Here is an 18,828-nt window from a genome sequence, read left to right as displayed (position 1 = left end):
TTCGGCTATTACCTACATTAAAGCCTGGACAATTTAAAGCAATTGTATGGATAATCTGCCCTCCCCCCCTCCTCCGCCACACACACACACATATGCTTTTCCCTCAGTTATTCAGAGAACACGCTTTCTGACCTGTATTTTCCACTTCACTTTGCCTACCCCACCGCTGCCTCTGACAGACACAACTCAAGGCAGAGGGGTGAGTGATATTGGTTCAGGAAACCTGAGCTGTGACCCTGAGCTGCTGACAGAATGTCTGATATTTATAGCACCTTAGAGTCCAGTACCAAGGAAAGTGTGCTCTGGATTGTTGCAGATGTCCTCAGGGGGAAAGAAAACACCTCTATGAAAAACTGTGTGGGATGCTTAACTGAGGGAACATCAAACACGAGAGGACAATTCAATGGGTTTGCATTCCAGTTAAAAAAGTAATAAAAGGATGGCCCAGCCAGCCTCTGTGGATAACAGTCTTCAAACACGTAGGATATAGCCACAGGAGAGGCCACATTTCTTGCTGAGTTTATAAACTGCCACTGTATATTTTAAGTATTTTATTTATGCATTTACCTATTCATTTAAATCTGTCCCATTCCACAAAGGATTTGAGGCTGTGTCACTGTGAAGACTATCGTCAAAACTTTTTATGCCTCCCTGGATCCTTGCCCACGTCCTCCACACTGACTCTGGGCTTGGTCTTATGACTTGCTTTAGCCCATGGAACAGCAGCAAACCTGATGCAAGCACAACTTGAAAAAGCACGCAGAAGAGAGCCCCAGCCATCCAGCCAAGGCTATTCTAGACCAGCCAGCCTCTGGCCAATTTGCCAGTGACCACAGAGCCCAGCTCAGAGTAGCCAGTCTTGACCCAGATCAGCAGAATGACCCATAGACCAATGAGAAAGACATTGTTGTTTAAAGACACTAGGTTTGGAGATGTCTTGTTACACAGCAATAACTAATTGATACAGAAATTTCATTCTTAAAAAACCTTACTATTTAATCAATGGTTATATACTGAGTGTCCATGATAAGTCTTATCATAGGTTCTGGGGAATACAAAAAAAAAAAAAATATAAGACATGATCCTGCTTGGAGTTTCATATTTACCTGTGGCAAGACAAAGGAAAGATACCAGCAAGATCTACTCAAACCAGGAGGAAATTGTTTATGTCCTACTCTCTCTGCAAGGCCAAGCTCAAATGCTGCCTTCCTCTTGAAACATTGCCTTGCCCTCACTCCTTACCAAATTGAACTGTTAACTTCTACCTCCTCTGGGATACTGCAGACCATTGTTTAAATTCTCCCAGGATGCCTTTCATGTTATATTTAGGGTGATAGTTGAATGAGAATATGTCCATCTCTCCCACTGATTGTAAAACTGGATCTTGCTTATCACTGGGTGGAACTCCAACATCTGCTGCCATGGGGTTGTTTAAATATAGGCAATGTCAGTAAGTGCTTGTTCAGCATGAGGGAAAACTCAGAAGTGTGGTGGTCAAGGAGGGCTTCATGAGGGAAGCAGGAGCTGAGGTTCTCAACTGAGGCCCACAGCAAGAAATCCTAGGACTTCCCAGGTGGCGCAGTGGTTAAGAATCCACCTGCCAATGCAGGGGACACGGGTTCGAGCCCTGGTCTGGGAAGATTCCATACGCCACAGAGCAACTAAGCCCGCGTGCCACAACTACCGAGCTTGTGCTCTAGAGCCTTGGAGCCACAATTACTGAGCCCATGTGCCACAACTACTGAAGCCGGCATCCCTAGAGCCCATGCTCTGCAAGAAGAGAAACCACCAAAATGAGGACCCTGTGCACCACAATGAAGAGTAGCCCCTGCTTGCCACAACTAGAGAAAGCCCGTGCGCAGCAACAAAGACTCAATGCAGCCAATAAACATAAATAAATTAATTAATTTTAGAAAGGAAAGAAGGAAGGAAGGAAGGAAGGAAGGAAGGAAGGAAGGAAGAAAGAAAGAAAGAAAGAAAGAAAGAAAGAAAGAAAGAAAGAAAGAAAGAAGAAAGAAAGAAAGAAAGAAAGAAAGAAAGGAAGGAAGGAAGGAAGGAAGGAAGGAAGGAAGGAAGGAAGGAAGGAAAGAAGAAAGGAAAGAAAGAAAGAAAAAGAAAGAAAGAAATCCTAGAATCCATGGACTGAATTCAGGGGAAACAGCGATGAGGAAAAATTATATCTCTGTCTTCACTAACCTCTAACTGAAACTTTGCATTTCTTTCCATTATAAATGGAGGCGGCAAACCACAGAAGCAGGTGTAACAGATATTTTCCTAATCACGTACTATTGCAGAGATCTCAAACTATCATTTATGTTCATCACTGCTTTGAAATGATAGTGGTTATTTAATATGTTAATAAAGAAGCATAGGGGCTTCCCTGGTGGCGCAGGGGTTAAGAATCCACCTGCCAATGCAGGGACACCGGTTCGAGCCCTGGACTCGGAAGATCCTATGTGCCGAGGAGCAACTAAGCCCATGTTCCACAACTAGTGAGCCTGCGCTCGAGAGCCCACGAGCCACAACTACTGAGCCCGTGTGCTGCAACTACTGAAGCCCGCATGCCTAGAGTCCATGCTCCACAACAAGAGAAGCCACCACAATAAGTCCATGCACCACCACAAAGAGTAGCCCCTGCTCGCCGCAACTAGAGAAGACCTGCATGCCTCAACAAAGACCCAACGCAGCCAACACATAAATTAATAAAAAAAAAGAAACAGCAATACCATATCACAATTTGGTTTTTTTTTTATATTTGAACAATCACATTACAACCAATTTCCTTTGTAATACTGTGTATTTTGTAATGTATCTAAAATCATATTTTTGAGACGGGGTCTATAGGTTTCATCAGCCTGCCAAACAGGCCCATGGCACAAAAATGGTTAAGACTCCTCTCTACCTTGGAGAATAGGCAGAGTGTGACACCGAGCAGGGGCCTGTGGGGCTCCTGGGCACACAGCCTTTCTGTGTCCCCTGTTTCTTTGATGATAGGAAAGCAGCCTTCGCTCAGCCTCCATGAGCTTCCCTGAGTTCCAGTGGGCAGATTCCAGCAGTTGTTGATGAACGAAGGGAGGGGATGTGCGAGACCTGGGAGACACAGGCAAGAGCAGCCTCGGGGCAGGTCCTGTTTCCCCGGCAACAATACACACAATGTCTTTGAGCTGTTTTGCAGACGTTGAAACCCCCTCCAGGGGGGAGACGTTAATGATGAATGATGGTGTGCTGCCCACACGCATGTGGACCCCAGACCAGCCGGACCTGAAGGTGGATGATGTGGACTCCTACCTACCTCACCGCCCACCCACCAGAAGAATGCGGGACTGTGACTGCCTTGGTCCTTATCGCCAACCCCTGACCACGAGCCCCAGCTATAAGACCTCTCCCTGTTCCCCAGAGAGGGGGGCACCGTTCTCGAGGCGCTAGCCACCATGTCCCCCCTTTGCCTGGCAAAGTAATAAAGCTATTCCTTTCCACCCCTCCAAAGCTCTGTCTCCATATTTCTATTCAGCATGGGTGAACAGAGGCCAGGTTTTCCTCAGCAACAAGTGTATCTCCCTAGACAGAAGAGAAGTAAATATCTCGGATACATGACCCGCATAGACACACACCCAAGTGGAGATGAATATGAGTGCCAAGAGGTGGGATGGAAAGTTCATCCCCTCCCCACCCTGGAGGAGACAGTCTCCTTGGCAAGATTAAGTAAAAAGACAGAGACTTTGTGAGCATAATAATGCATCAGGGAAGTGAGAGAATAACTGATTTCTCTTAGACATGCTCTAAGAATTTGGAGAATTTAAATGCTTAAGGATCTAACAGTCCCCCTGCAGGGTGGAGCCGGGACTCAGGAGAGAGCTGAGCTCTGAACCTTGCAGAACCACTTTCGCCTCCACACACATCTCTAGTCAAGTTGATGTCAAGAGGAGGCCACCCCTCCAGCCCCCTGGGGACGGGTCCTCTGCACAGTGATAAGGCCACACACTGCCTGTGGCTCAGTTTGAGGAGACTGGTGGCTGACTCATTGGGACAAAGGATGCTTTGCACCATTCTTGGGCTCCGAGAGAATATGTAATTGGCTAACACTAAGGCTCTCTTTTTGAAAAATGCGACTACGACAGTATGCCCTGGCAGACATTGCAGGCATAACAGAGGAGGGACTACACGTCTGGGGACAGTGCAAAGGCCACCCTGATGAGATCAGAGGGCTGGCTCAAGAAGCAGAGTCGAAGAGGGAAAGCAGGCAGGGAGGAAGGAAGGAGGGGGGAGCAAAGAATAACTCTAGGATTTCAAACGCCTCTGACCAGGACAGGGAAGTTAGAAGGTGGGGGTTTGGGACGGATGGAAGGGTCTACCTAAGGGGTGAGGTACCTTCAAGACATCTCAGGGAAAATATCCAAGAGTCCACTGGAGACTTGAGAGTAGAATCCCAGGGACAGACTGAAATGGAATGGGGGAGCGAGCTAAGGGAATAATCCAGATAGAGGTGATCATTCGTCTCCAAGAATAAAGGAAACAAAATGAAAGAAAAGAAAGGACTGGGCCTAAGGGGATGATCACAAAATCAAGACTGAGGACAAAGAAGTTAAAAAATAATAAAACACGAATAAGGGGAGTCTCGTGTCCAAAAGCCAAGGTAGGAGAACATTTCAAGAAAGGGGTTAAATGCAGCCAGAAGAAGGAACTTGTACAAGGTCTCGGGCTGTGGCCAGTGGGAGGTGCCTGGTGATTTCCAAGTGAGCAGTTCCCACGGAGCAGAGCGTGGATGGATGGGGGCCACGGCAGGGGAGCATGTGGGCGGAGCCAGTGAAGTGGAGAGAGGGAAGCTAGGACAGACAGCAGGGCCACAGCCATGAATTAAGTTTCTTTTTTCCAAGATGACCCAGACTTTCATTAGAGAAAGAAGGAAACTGCAAATCTGGGGTATTTAAAGGTCATGTGAAAATCATGGAAACCTCAAGTTGAATCTGTTCCCACCTAAATAATTTTTGTTTAGAAACCAGGCAAAGCCACTGAACCATTTCAGCACAGCTCCTAAAATGGAATGACTCAGATGTCTCTGAAAATGTGCAGATGCTCTGAACCACTCTGCTAACCTATGGTCTGCCCACACTGAGCCCAGTGTCTGTGTCAAGGGGTGTCTGACACAGAGGCCAAAGCTTCCCGGGGCTTCTGTAAGGACAGAAATTCAGGAAGTGGGGTCAAGGGAAGAGCTGCTGTCACTGAATACCCTGCAGCTTAATAAAACCACCTACCATTTAACCAGCCTCTACTGTGTGCTCGGCATGTTACCTATATTCTCCTAATCCTTAACAGCAACCTGACAAAGTAGTTTAACTCTATTATTCTCCCCACTGTCCAGGTGAGGAAACTGAGGTTCAGGGAGGTGAGATAAGTTTCCTTGAACTCACAGCTACTGAAAGATGGAGATAGTACTGGGACCCAAGCATGTCTGTCTCTAAGTCCCAGCCTGCCGCCATCCACCCTGTGATCTCAACCAACCCCATCCCACCCCCCAAAAACAGAAAAAAAAAAAAAAAGTGTCATTACCACCTGTGACAGCCCATGAACGACAACTCTCCCTTAATGTCAGTGTCACTTTCCCAGTTCAACCTCTTCAAAAGTCTTTTTTTAACTCTTCTGAACGTAGGCCATTTTTTTTAAAGGAATTCATTCACTTATTCACCAAGAGCCCTTGCTGAGCCCTTGCTGAGGGCAAGTGTTCACGTGGCGCCCAGAAGGAAGGGCTCGGGGTACCTGGGCGGTCAGGGACGTCTCCAGAGAGGAAGACCATGAACCAAGTCAATTTCTTAATTTTTTTTTTTTTGGTTTAAACAAGGTATTACTTGTAAATCTTTGGGAAAGCCACACAGTGCTACAAAGGCTGACAACTGAAAATGGCAATCTCTTCTGCTCTCTCCCCACCCCGTCTTTCTCACCTCGCGCTCCTGAAGCTGTTTCCTCCGTCACTACCTCCCTCTTTCGAGACAACACGTGTACTCTTCACTCTCCTGAGACATCGCCCTAAACTCTGGCCAGCATCTCAGCGGGCTAGACGTTTTACCGTGCTCTCTGCCCCTCCCCCATCTCCCAAAACACTTCTATCTCAGTTTTTTAAAATCCTTATTCTACACCCTCACTATTATGACCACATAAATAGATTTTATTCCCAGGCCGAAGAGTAGACTCAGATTCTATTTCTTTTCTTTTTTGTTCTTCCTGTTAATAATTACCTCATTTTTCATCAACTTAGCCTTGTTTTTTTAAAAACAATTGACTAAATTTTTCCATGTCCTCGATGTAATTTTCCACATGACCAAACCTGTCAGATAATTTGTCAGTCTCATTTGTTTTCCTGGGGACAAACTCCTTCACCCCCTAGAGCCTTCAGATACCCTGCTGATCGGGTCTAGTTGCTCCCTGGGCCAAGGCACAGTTGTTCTCCTGATACTCCCTTAGCCATTACCCAAGGAATTCCCTTCCTTCTCTCTCCTGGGTTGGGGTCCCTATTCCTGGATCCCACATCTTCTTTCTTGGCTCCCTGGTTTTAGTTGAGCACATCCTTCAGTAGTCTCATGAGAAAAGGTACATGGGAGGGCAAGTCATTTTAAGATATTGTATGTCTAGAAAAGTCTTCATTGCACCATCACATTTGATTGATAGCCTGGGTTGGTGTGGAATGTTAGATGAAAAAACATCCTCAGTTAGAATTTTTTAAGACGATGGTTCCATTGTCTTCAAACTTCCAATGATGCTGTTGAGAAATCTGATGCCATTGTTATTTCGCATCTTTTTTTGTGCAGGGTTGGGACCAGGGTGAGGTGAGTGATGGACTCAGCTCTTGTACAAAATTTAGGGAGTGCCAAAACATTCAGCGATCAAGATTTATTTAAGGCATATTTTTTTTTTTAAATCAAAGCTAAGGAGAAAAATCATGCTGAGGAAAATATCAATCTCAAGGACAGGAAGCTCACTTGCCTCACCCTAATCCCAGCTCTGTCAGTTCTTGTCTTTATTTTAAATTTTGCTATTTTGTTCATCATAGATTATTTTGCATTATTTTTAATTTTTAAAGCAGTGAATTAATTTTTTTATCTCGCTCACGGAGTTTTTTGGTGCCCCGCCCCTAAATGTTGCACACAACACAAGTGCCTCATTCCCCTCATCCTAAGCTCAGCCCTCTCCACAAACTTTGAAGAACTGTCCTTCATCTCTGCGTCTGAAACATACGGATGAGCCTGGATGTGGGTATTTTTCTTTTCATTCATTGAGGTGATTATTCAGTGGATCTTACCCACGGGAAACTTGTGTCTTTTAATTCTGGGAAATTTTCTTATATTATTTCTTTGACATTTCATTCTCCCCTTTTTCTGTTTCTAGAACTCCATTATCTGACTGTTAGACCCCCTGGAGTGCTCCCCTAATTTTTTATGCTTTCTTTCCTGCTTCTTCTTTAGCCCACTTCTTTGTCTCTCTCTCTATGTATTTCTAGAGAAAGTCAAGATGAAGTTGACTTCATCTTCCAACTCCTGATTTTTTTTAATTTATCTATTTTATTCTGATTATTCCCTTTTTATTCCACTCCATTTATTTTTCCATAGGTGCAACATGTTCTTTAATCTACGTATATCAGTTATGGTTTCTCTGACCTTATGTCCTGCTCACTCCATAATCTCCATTTCCTCTTGGATCACATTTTCCTCAGGGAAAATGAGGGAAAGGGTCCCTCAGATGTCAGTGATTCTTGGCTGTGTGTTCACATGTACGAGTAGACATCAAGGGAATGTAGGCGGTGCAGCCACTGTGGAAAACAGTATGGAGGTTCCTCAAAAAACTACAAATAGAACTACCATATGATCCAGCAATCCCACTCCTGGGCACACGCCCAGACAAAACTCTAATTCAAAAAGATACATGCAGGGACCTCTCTGGTGGCGCAGTGGTTAAGAATCCACCTGCCAATGCAGGGGACAAAGGTTCAAGCCCTGGTCCAGGAAGATCCCACATGCCTTGGAGCAGCTAAGCCCGTGCACCACAACTACTGAGCCCATGTGCCATAACTACTGGAGCCCGTGCACCTAGAGCCTGTGCTCCACAACAAGAGAAGCCACCACAATGAGAAGCCCACACACCACAATGAAGAGTAGCCCCCGCTTAGCACAACTAGAGAAAGCCCGTGCGCAGCAACAAAGACCCAACACAGCCATAAATTAATTAATTAATTAATTTAAGAAAAAAGATATGTGCACCTCTATGTTCATAGCAGCACTATTTACAATATCCAAGACATGGAAATGACCTAAATGTCCATCAACAGATGAACAGATGAAGATGTGGTATACATATATATATATATATGTATATATGTATATATATATATATATATATGATGGAATATTACTCAGCCATTAAAAAGAATGAAATAATGCTATTTGCAGCAACATGGATGGACCTAGAGATTATCATACCAAGCAAAGTAAGTCAGAAAAAGAATGACAAATACTATATAATATCACTCATATGTGGAATCCAAATTATGACAAAATCGACATATCTATGAAACAAAAACAGACTCACAGATATAGGGAACAGACTTGTGGTTGCCAAGGGGGAGAGGGGTGAGGAAGGGCAGGACTAGCGGTCGGGGATTAGCAGAGGCAAACTATTCTATATGGGATGGGGAAACAACAAGGTCCTACTGTGGAGCACAGGGAACCATAGCCAATATCCTATGATAAACCATAATGGAAAAGAAGATATACATACATATGCATTGAATATAACTGAATCACATTGCTGTACAGAACACAACATTGTAAATCAACTGTACTTCAATAAAATTTTTTTTTTAAAATAGACACCAAAAGGCCAGAAAGAGGCTCTGAGTGCCTGGGCTTGACATGTCAATTTGATGAGCTACATTCTAGGACAACCATTCCCCCTGCCAGCTTATCTGCTACAGACCCCTAAATGCAATATTAGTCATTTCTTTGGGATTGTTTATTTCCTCCAGAGAAATATTCTACCTCTCTGTGGGGCTGAGGGCGGATGCCAGCACAGGTCTGACGCTGGTGCTCTAGAGTTCGGTGGAAGAAGGGTGCTGAGAGTCTCTCCATTTATCTGCAGACTCAGTCCCCCTGCTTTTAGTAGGACTTCTCACCACTCTCCGTAGGTATATCTGGTGTCCCTGAGACCAGAGCCTCTGATCTCTCATGGGAATGAGAGGGACGGTCACGCAGCTGCACAGAATGAAGATGAGGACTTAGAGGCCTACCTGCTCCTTACCTAGACCTTCAAACTGCCTCCCTGTGATGAGCCCCCATCTCCATCTCACTTCCCGTGGTACTTGGTGCCTCCAGTCCCTCCAGTCCCATCTTTGGGTGACTGTAGAGGAACCCAGCTGGCCCCTCCTCAGCACCTTTCCTACTCACACGTGTGGGGATCTGATGTCCCCCCTCCCTGCTATGTCATCCCTCCTCCAGCAGCTTCCCTCGCGTGCGGAGACTGAGGAACACGGATGTCTCCTAACTCCACCAAAGACACGGTTCAGGCTTCCGCCCCAGCTCTCCTGGTGGCTCCTGTACCGTTTCCAGGGGGCGACTGCCGTGGAGACATCTTTCTTCTACCATCTTGGAAGGTCTTGAGCTCAGTCTCAAAGGTGGATAGGAGTTGACCAGGCAGCTGAGGCAGGGAAAGGATGGTGTGTTCACGGGCAAGAGGAGTGAAAGCCAACTGCCTACAGCTTCTCGTGGCTGGAAGCAAGCCCAAGGGAGGAGAGGCCGGACGGGAGCCAAGGAAGTGGGTCATGAAGGGCCTTGAGTGTGCCAAGACGTCTGTCCTCGATCCTGGAGCAAACGGGGAGCGTGAGGGAGAGGAGCCACCTGACCGGATGGGCCACTTGGGGAGCCACGTGGCGGGGGTACTGAGGGAGCAGGGGGCAGGCACGCCTGGGAGGAGAGAAACCCAGTGGTTTCCATGTGAGAAATAGCAAGGAAGTGACCTCGAGCAATGGCAGTCGTCATGTGAGGAGGAATAAACATGAAAACTCCTCAAAGGTATGATCAACAGGACCCGTGACCAATGGGAACAGGGCCCGAGGGCAGTGGGAGGAGTCCAGTGTGAATCCCAAGTTTCCGATTTGGGTAACAGAGCAGGTGGCAAGATTGTCCACAGAGATGGGGAGATGCTGGAGGAGAAGCAGGTATAGGGAAACTATATTTGCATTTATATCACAGTCCACCAAATCCAGGCTCTGGGATGTCCATACTGGTATTATATAGTTGCAGTCAATATCCACACAGCAATCTGGGTCTTGCTTTTTTCTCTCAGCAGTACTTTCCAAGCATCAACAGAATCCTCAAGTGTCCTTTAATTTGGCCACAGAGTATCCCATCATATTAATAAATGCACAGTGTTCTACCTCCTCGGGACTCTATTCCGGGCAACCTAGAGAGGACTGTAAGGAGCTCCAAGTGCTCTTGGCAGGACCTGTGAGTGGCCTCCGTGGCCCAGGCCTCCCGCTTCCCCCAAGGCTGAGAATCCCGGAGGGCTGGGTCAGTGGCATTGCTCCTCTGCTCTGCCACCTCACATGGGAGTAACGGAGAAGCGTGCTCAGCCACACAGCCTGTAGCTCACTGATCCCCTAAACCACCCCTGAACCTCATCCTCTGGTCACCAGGCAACGGTGACCCTACTGGGTTTGGAAGGAGCAAGGCCCTCACTCTTCCCTCACCTGGGCCGTCTCCCCTTCACAACGGCCGTGCTGCTTTCTGTTCCAACCCTTCCCAGGAGTGGCCTCACTCAGGTCTCCTCTCAAGAGGGTCTCAAGATGCATGGGGTCAAAGTGACATCAGGGTCACTCCTGAGAATGGTGGGACCCACACAGGGAAGCTGGTGGTCCTACGGCAGGGTTAGGGGAAGAGGAGTGGACCAGTGGTTGTTATGGCAACCAAGGTTCCCAAGAAGGAGGGAAGGGAAAAGGCCGCCCTGCTCAAGAGTTGCCATGGCAACCCAGATCCTCAGGCCAGCTTGGAAGACAAAAACCACACACTTCCCACTTACAAAGAATTACTTAGGACTTCTCAGGATTCTTTGCATTTCAGAATGGAATGAGTCAAGTTCTCCTGGTCCCACAGACTTTTTAGGACAGAAAGGCTTCCACTTTTCTTCGGGAAGAGGGCCAGGGTTTGGTAGTCTCTCGATTCACTCAAGAAGCATTTACTGAGGCTACTATGTGCTAAGGGCACTGTAACAAAGAAGACCCAGGGCTTGTTCTTAAATGAGGGAACCAGACACTGAAACATCAGTGCAAGACTGTTGCTTGGAGGTGCACATGGTTCAACCTTTTCTGAAGACAGTTGGGCAGTCTCCATTAAAATTATAAGTGCACATATTCTGGGATGCAGCAACCCCATTTCTGAGACTCTGCCTACGGAAATGTTTGCATCTGAAGCTGGTCACTGCAGCATTATTTGTCACAGTAAAGAGCAGGAAATAATCTGAATGTCCCACAATAGAGGCTAGTGAACTAGATTCGGGCACATCCCTATATGGTGAGTATACACATGAACATGTATGCAAGAAGATAAGAGACTCAGTAGTGATGGCCCTGGAGCAGTGGGACTGACCAATAAGATCAGAAACGGGGGACTTGCCCTTTTCCTTCTGAACCATTGGCTGCGTTATCAGTGTGTTATTTTTATGATTTAAGGAAAACACCAAATATTTGGGGACTATGTAGGATGGCTGGTACTCTAGTGAGATTCACGGAGGTGAAAAGTGTGCACATTGCTGATTACAGTATTACAATGCAAACAACCACCCCAGAAGGAGGGCTAGAAGAAACGACAGGTGGGTGGGAAGAAGTGAGGCCTTATAGGTTACACCAAATTTCATCAGAAGGAGGAGAAGGAAAGGCATTTTAAAGGGACAGCAAGAGCAAAGGCTGGGAAGCGTGGAAATCCAGGTGTGTTTGAGATTTCCAAGCAGTCTCTGTGCAGAGGTGGCAGAAATGGGTTGGGGCCACAAACCTTCCCCGGGGGCAGTAGGGAGCCATCCCACATTTGGAAGCAGGAGTGGGACATGAGAAGAGCTGAGCCTAGACAGATATTTCCGGCTCCTGTGTGATGGGTGGACTTGGGAGAAGCCCACAGGGCAGGAAGACACCTTGAGGGGCTGCTGGAATCCCTCCCAGGGGGAGATACGATGGGGACCCACCCAAGGGCAGACGGAGGCCAGGGAATTCCTAGAAGAATTTCACAAGCAGGAAGGGCAGGCGTTGATGTGTTTATGAATCCACAGCCTGACATTCTGTCAGGGCTTGATGGGCCTCCTCAACTTACAGATGGGGAGACTGAGGCCCAGACAGGAGAAATGAGGTGGCCCCTGGTTTCATGACTGGGTTTTCTCTGGGCCTCTTGGAGGAGGTGGCTCGGTCTTTCCAGGACCTGGTTTCTTTTAACTTCTGATTCAGACAATCCCCAACCGAGGGGGATGGGCAAAGGTGGGGCTGCTGCCCAAGCAGCCCCGGCAGGAAGAAGACAGGGAGAAAGACGTCTGGACGGCAACGGTCCCACTCAGAGATCCAGGCCTCCCGAGCAGGAGTGTTCCGGGCAAGAGACTCGGGCATGGCTGGCCTGCAGGGAGCATGGGCAGGGCTGGGGCACTAGGAAGGGGGCTGATGGTGGGCAAGGTGCCCCCACGGGCTGGTCCAGGAAATACCTCCGTCACCTGCCTCTCTGGTGCCCTGCGCCATGCCAGGGGACAAGCACCGCGGTGGCTCAGACAGAGCACTGGACTCAGGAGTCAACCCCTGAAATCGAGTGCCTTCCTATCCTGCCGCTCGGTAAGCTGGCCTTGAACTTGCCGTGTAACAATCGCACATGAGAAGGCTGATGGAGGCACGGGACTCCCGCCGGGAGACGCCGCAGTGACCGTGGCCCTCCTCCTGGAGAGGCAAGGGAGGAAGCCCCCGGGGGATCATCACCGCCACGCCGCCAGCGCGGCGCCACGTACCACATCAGCTAGAAGGAGAAACAGCGCTCGTCACCATCCTCCCCGAAGCGCGTACACGCACGTGGCTGGCAGCGCACCTCCACACACGACGTCCCCGCCTGCGACTCAGAGAAGAAATAAACACCCAGGGCAGGTGCAGCTACTCCGTTCTACAGATGCAGCAAACGGGTTCTGACTCGGATTCCACCAGCCTCACGCCAGCCCCTGGACAGTGGTCCCATCAGCGGCCAGGCTACCGTCAGGTCTGTTAGCACTGGTCCGAAAAGTTCTGCATGAGGAAAAGGTCACCCGACAAACAAGTGTGGGAAATACTACAAACTCTATCCCCCTTTCGAAGACTCGCAATGCCTCTTAAATTATCAAAGGCTCTGAGAAGTCCTGCAGTAATTCTGTTCAACATAACATCTCCCTAACATATGGCCTCTTTCACAGAAATCTGATTAACAGTCTGCAGAACCTGAGTTCCATGAGACACATTTTGACAAATACAGACCTGACCGATAGAAACAGAGCAGTAAAGGTGGGATTTCAGACCTTCCAAAGAATGATAAATCCTTGGGCAGAGTCTTCCCTCAGTCCCTCCAGTCACAGCAGAAGCCTCCGCTTCCGCCTGGGCCTTGGAACCGAGAGGGCGGGTGAGGCAGAGGTCTGAGGGACTCGCAGCTGTGCCCTCGGCCAGCAAGTGGAGGACCCGACCTTGGCTGCCGCAGAACTTGTCTGTGGCTCTGGGACCAGTCGTTTTCGGGTGGGCGGCGGGGTCAGGCATCTGGAACAGCCAAGACGCAGATGTTCCAGCCACGCTTGGATTCCAGCCTGGGCTCCTGCTTCCCTAATTCCAATACTTGGCTGGCGCTCTCGCCTAATTCATATTCCAATGTCAACACTGCATAATCTCCCCCAAACACTGACAGCCTTGGAGCTGGGAAAGGGAAAGGGACAGCTGAAGAACAGGGGCAGAGAGACCAAGGAGGAGAGGAAGAGAAGGGGAGCAGGAAGCAGGAACTCCCAAAGGCCCCTAGTGGGCAGCACTCCATCCGACCCCCAGCTGGACCGGTAGGACCGCGAGCTACCCTAGAGAGACAAGCCTGTGGCCCTAGAGGCACCCAGCACTCATCCTGTGCGATCAAGGCTATGAGATGTGACCCAGGCCAAGGGCCTCCCATGCTCATAGAAGGGGAACCAGAGCCCACCCAGAGATCAGGCTGGGCTGCCTGGGAGGCTGTGTCCTCTGTGACGTGCAGAAAAAAGAGCCACAACAACAGTCCAGCATGCTAGGGTCTAACTCCAGCTCTGGCTCTAACTGGCTGTGTGACCTTAAGAAAGTCACTCAACCTCTCTGGGCTTCATTTCAATTATAAAGTGACATCATGAGAAACAGCATGGGTCTGACTGTTAAGCTGGCCCTGTCCTGGCTCTCGACCACACTGGACTCCAGCATCCTCATCTGTAAAATGGGAATAATAATGGCATCTATGCTCGGGAGCTCATTGGGGTTAAATGAGAGAGCTTGTAAAGAGCAGGGATTTCTAAGCTGGCTGTGGAGGGTGTGGAGCAGCGAGAACACCTCCTCGCGGTCATCTTCTCCACCCAGGCCCTCACCAAACCGAACCTCACGTGAGCTCTATGGGGGAGAGGTTATTATTAACCCATTCTACAGAGGCAGAAACCAGGTCTCAGTAACTGGCCCACAGTCACACCGCTGGAGGTGAACCGAGGTCTGTCTGACACCAAAGCGCAGGCCTGTCCCGGTGCCCCACACTGTCTCTCTAAGCCTCAGGAATGGCAAAGCAGTGGACCTGGGGCCCGGGAGTAGCCCCACTGCCTGGCTGAGGAGGGGGGAGGGAGTGGGGGGCGGGGGGAGCAGGCCCAGGGGTGCGGCTGCAGGGTGCGGAGCCGCAAACAGCCCTTGCACTGGCGGCTCCTGGTGCTTTCGCCCAAGCCTCCCTCCTCCCTTAGGACCCCGTCTCCGTCCTGACGGGCCTCCTCTCCCCCCCAGCCCCATCCTACTCACCCCTGCTGTTTCTGCCTACCACCACCCTCCCCCCTGCCCTCCCTCTGCACCCCATTCCCAGGCAAATGCTCTCCTCGTTCTGACCACAAACTCCCTGGAATTCAGTGACCTCCACCCAGATCTTCCCCGGGGCCTCGCTCCGTCAGACTTCCTGAGCAGGGCTGCTAATCAGTATGTGTGGGATTTGCATGCGATTTGCATACACTTATAAGGACCTGGAAGGCAATTTTCAAGGGACGTATTATCGAGGCTGCTTTGGCCTCCTTACTGCTCTCTTTCTTCCTGTTGCTTTGAACCCACCCTCAGGCACGGGCCCTGCTTGCCTGCTTCTGCGTGTGTACCGAAACAGGAGGAGGAATATGTTTTAAATTAATGATTGCCATTTATTGAGCACCTACTATGTGACAGGCAGCACCCTTCACAATCACCACCAAAGCAACTCCTATTTGAGGGGGTCTGAGGGAACCCAGTAAAAAGGATCCCTCTTCCCAGCCCCTGTTCAGAACCACCAGAGAGACGGACACAGGCGGAGGAATTTCAAATGGCCTCTTTAATATTGGTAAAGCCGACCTGGGGCAACATGCCCTAGGTCTGTGGTCTCCTAATCCTGAAGCCCAAGAGTAGATAAGCCCACTCACGCCTCCACTGTTGGACTCCCCGCCACCCAGCCTCTCCCGGCTGAGGCAGAGCTGGCCCCTGCGAAACCGGGGGCACAGCGGAGCATGGAGAGGATGCACGCTTTCCGCAGGCAGGAAGACCCCCAAAGAGAAGGGGGAGACGGGGTGGGGCTGCACCCGGAGTCCCAAGTTTGCCTCTGACACGCCAGCCCTCCTCCCTGGGGAAGACTGGGCTGTGGGCGAGGGGGCCAACAATGTTACTCTGATGGGTGTTCCCTTCAGGTGGAGGAAACAGCAGCGTTAGGTGAGGTGTGTCCCCTTTTACAGATGTGAACACTGAGGTTACTTAACAGAGAAGTCACCTAACGTCCCCCAGGTCCATGAGTAAGGAAATGAGAAGGTTGGCATTGACACTAACTCCAGAGCCTGTGGATTTTCCACATCACCAGGGTCCTCTCTCCGAGAAAAGCACACAGACCAGGAGAAGGGAACAAGGAGAGAGGACAGAGAAGAGGTCAGAGGAAAGCTGAGGGGTGTCTGAATGCGGGGCAGCTGCAGCGGGGAAACCTAGTCTCTCAGAGCAGTACAGAGAGGGCCTTGGGTACCACAGAGTCGGGGACACACTCTCACACACCCGCAGCGGGGAGGCTGCCTATATATGAGTTGGTGGGCTGGACGACAACAGGGAGTGGTGGGGACGGTCAGCCCAGCAGGGGCAGGCCCACCTCAAGGCCAGCCCACCTTCTCATTTCCTTACTCATGGACCTTGGGGACGTCAGGTGACTTCTCCGTTAAGTAACCTCATGCAGCAACCAGATTTTCCGACTTTTCAAGAAATGCTAGAAATCAAATTAACTACACGAAATCTCCCTATTTGTTTAGGTTGGCTCCGTGTGTAAGAGAATGAACAAACACCGTGGAGGCAAACAACACATCACTTATGCTTGGCTCCAGCCCACTCACCACAGTCTGCAACCTCTTAAAATCCAGTCCCGACACCTCAGAGATGTGCTCACTGAAGTGTGAATTCCTGAGCTCCAGGACTGGCTGAATTCTCGTCCCCCAGCGCCGTCTCCCCAGGCCAGCGCAGTACGTCTCCCCAGGCCAGCGCAGTACGTGCTCAGTCAGTCACAAGGAGCATCCGTGGAGCCCACCCCAGAGTCCGCAAGTGGAGAGCTGGGCCTCCTGATTCCTACTGCAGGGCCCCTTCCACAAACTCACAGCTACTCTCACTGTCTTATGATGCAGGAGATGTTTTTTAAAACACAGTTGGGGACTTCCCTGATGGCACAATGGATAAGACTCCCCGCTCCCAATGCACGGGGCCCAGGTTGAATCCCTGGTCCCACATGCATGCAGAACTAGATCCCACACGCATGCAGCAGCTAAGAGTTTGCATGCCACAACTGAGAAGCCCACCTGCTGCAACTAAGACCCCGTGCAACCTTAATAAATAAATTTTTTAAAAATAAAATTTAAAAAATAATAACATACAGTCAGAATCTCTGTGGTTTCAGGTTGGAAACCTGCATTTTTAACAAGCCACCCCAGGGAATTCTTAAGCACACAAACGTGTGGAAACCATCACAGGGCGATTGGGCGCAAAGACGGAAATGCACAGGCACAGGTTAGCTCTGCACGGATCAGCTATGTGACCAGAAGTCACAACCTCGCTAAGCTTCAGTCTCTCATTTTTAAAAGGTACACAATATTGGCTGCTTCACACGTTTGCCTTGAGGAGAACATGAGGTCAGGCACACAGAAACACTGTCAACTCATAAGCAGTGATTTGGCAAACTGCAGGTCCCAGCCAATAAATGGGTCACAGGATCAGTTTAGTGGGTCTGAACCAGGATTATCTTTAATGAAATAGAATGGAATAAACAATCAGAAGACTATTGTCCCATAAACGTTTTTATGAAACTTGAAACATATGCACATATGGGAATGCTGGGTCATGATTCATAAAGTTTTCTTCCCACGAGTAGTGGTCAGAAAAGTTTTATTAAAAAATACACCACTCTACTCATAGTTGTAAACCTTCATGACCTTGGATTAGGCAATGGTTTCTTTAGACGTGACACCAAAACCACAAGAACAAAAGAAAAAAATAAATAAATTCGACTTCATCAAATTTAAAACTTTTGTGCTTCAAAGGGCATTATTAAGAAAGTGAGAAGACAACCCTCAGAATGGGAGAAAATAATTGCAAATCATATATCTGACAAAGGTCTGGTTTCCAGAATATGTAAGTAACTTTACAACTCAACAATAAAAAAAAATCCAGTTTAAAAATGGGTAAAGGGCTCAAACAGACATTTCTCCAAAGAAGATATGCAAGTGGCCAGCAAGTGTGTGAACAGATGCTCAACAGCGCTAGTCATCAGCGAAAGTCATCAAAACCACAATGAGATACCACTTCACACCCACTAGGATGGCTGTCATCAAAAAGACAAATAATAACACGTGCTGACAAGGATGTGGAGAAACTGAAACCCTCATACGTGGCTGGTGGAAATGGAAAATGATGCAGCCACTTTGGAAAACAGTTGGGCAGTTCCTCAAAAAGTTGAACATAAAGTTACCATAATACCCAGCACTTTTACTCCTAGGTATATATACCCAAGAGAAATTAAAACATACGTCCTCACAAAAATTCATTTATGAATGTTCATAGCTGCTTTATTTATAATACCAAAAGGTATAAACAACCAAATGCCCATCCACGGATGAATGGATAAACAAAATGTGATACAGTCACACGATGGAATACTATTCAGCCATAAAAAGGGGATGAAATACTGAACCACACCACAGCATGGATGAACCTTGAAAACATTATGCCACATGAAATAAGCCAGTCGCCAGAAGCCACATACTGTATGATTCCATTTATGTGAAATGTCCAGAATGGGCGAAATCATAGAGGCATTAAGTAGATTAAGAGTTTGCCATGAGATAGAGGCAGGGGGTCATGGGGAATGATTGCTAGTAGGGATGGGGTTTCTTTGTTGGGTGGGGAGGGGGGATGAAAACGTTCTGGAACTAAATAAGGGTGATGGTTGCACAAGCTCATAAATATTCTAAAAACCAACTAAATTGTACACTTTAAAAAAGTGAATTTTATATGAATTGTATCTCAAAAAAAACACCATTTTACAACTTACTCATGGAATTTATTCATGCTAA

This window comes from Hippopotamus amphibius, chromosome 9 (genome assembly GCF_030028045.1).
Source record: "Hippopotamus amphibius kiboko isolate mHipAmp2 chromosome 9, mHipAmp2.hap2, whole genome shotgun sequence".
NCBI lineage: Eukaryota > Metazoa > Chordata > Mammalia > Artiodactyla > Hippopotamidae > Hippopotamus > Hippopotamus amphibius.
Note: the sequence above shows the minus strand (reverse complement) of the source record.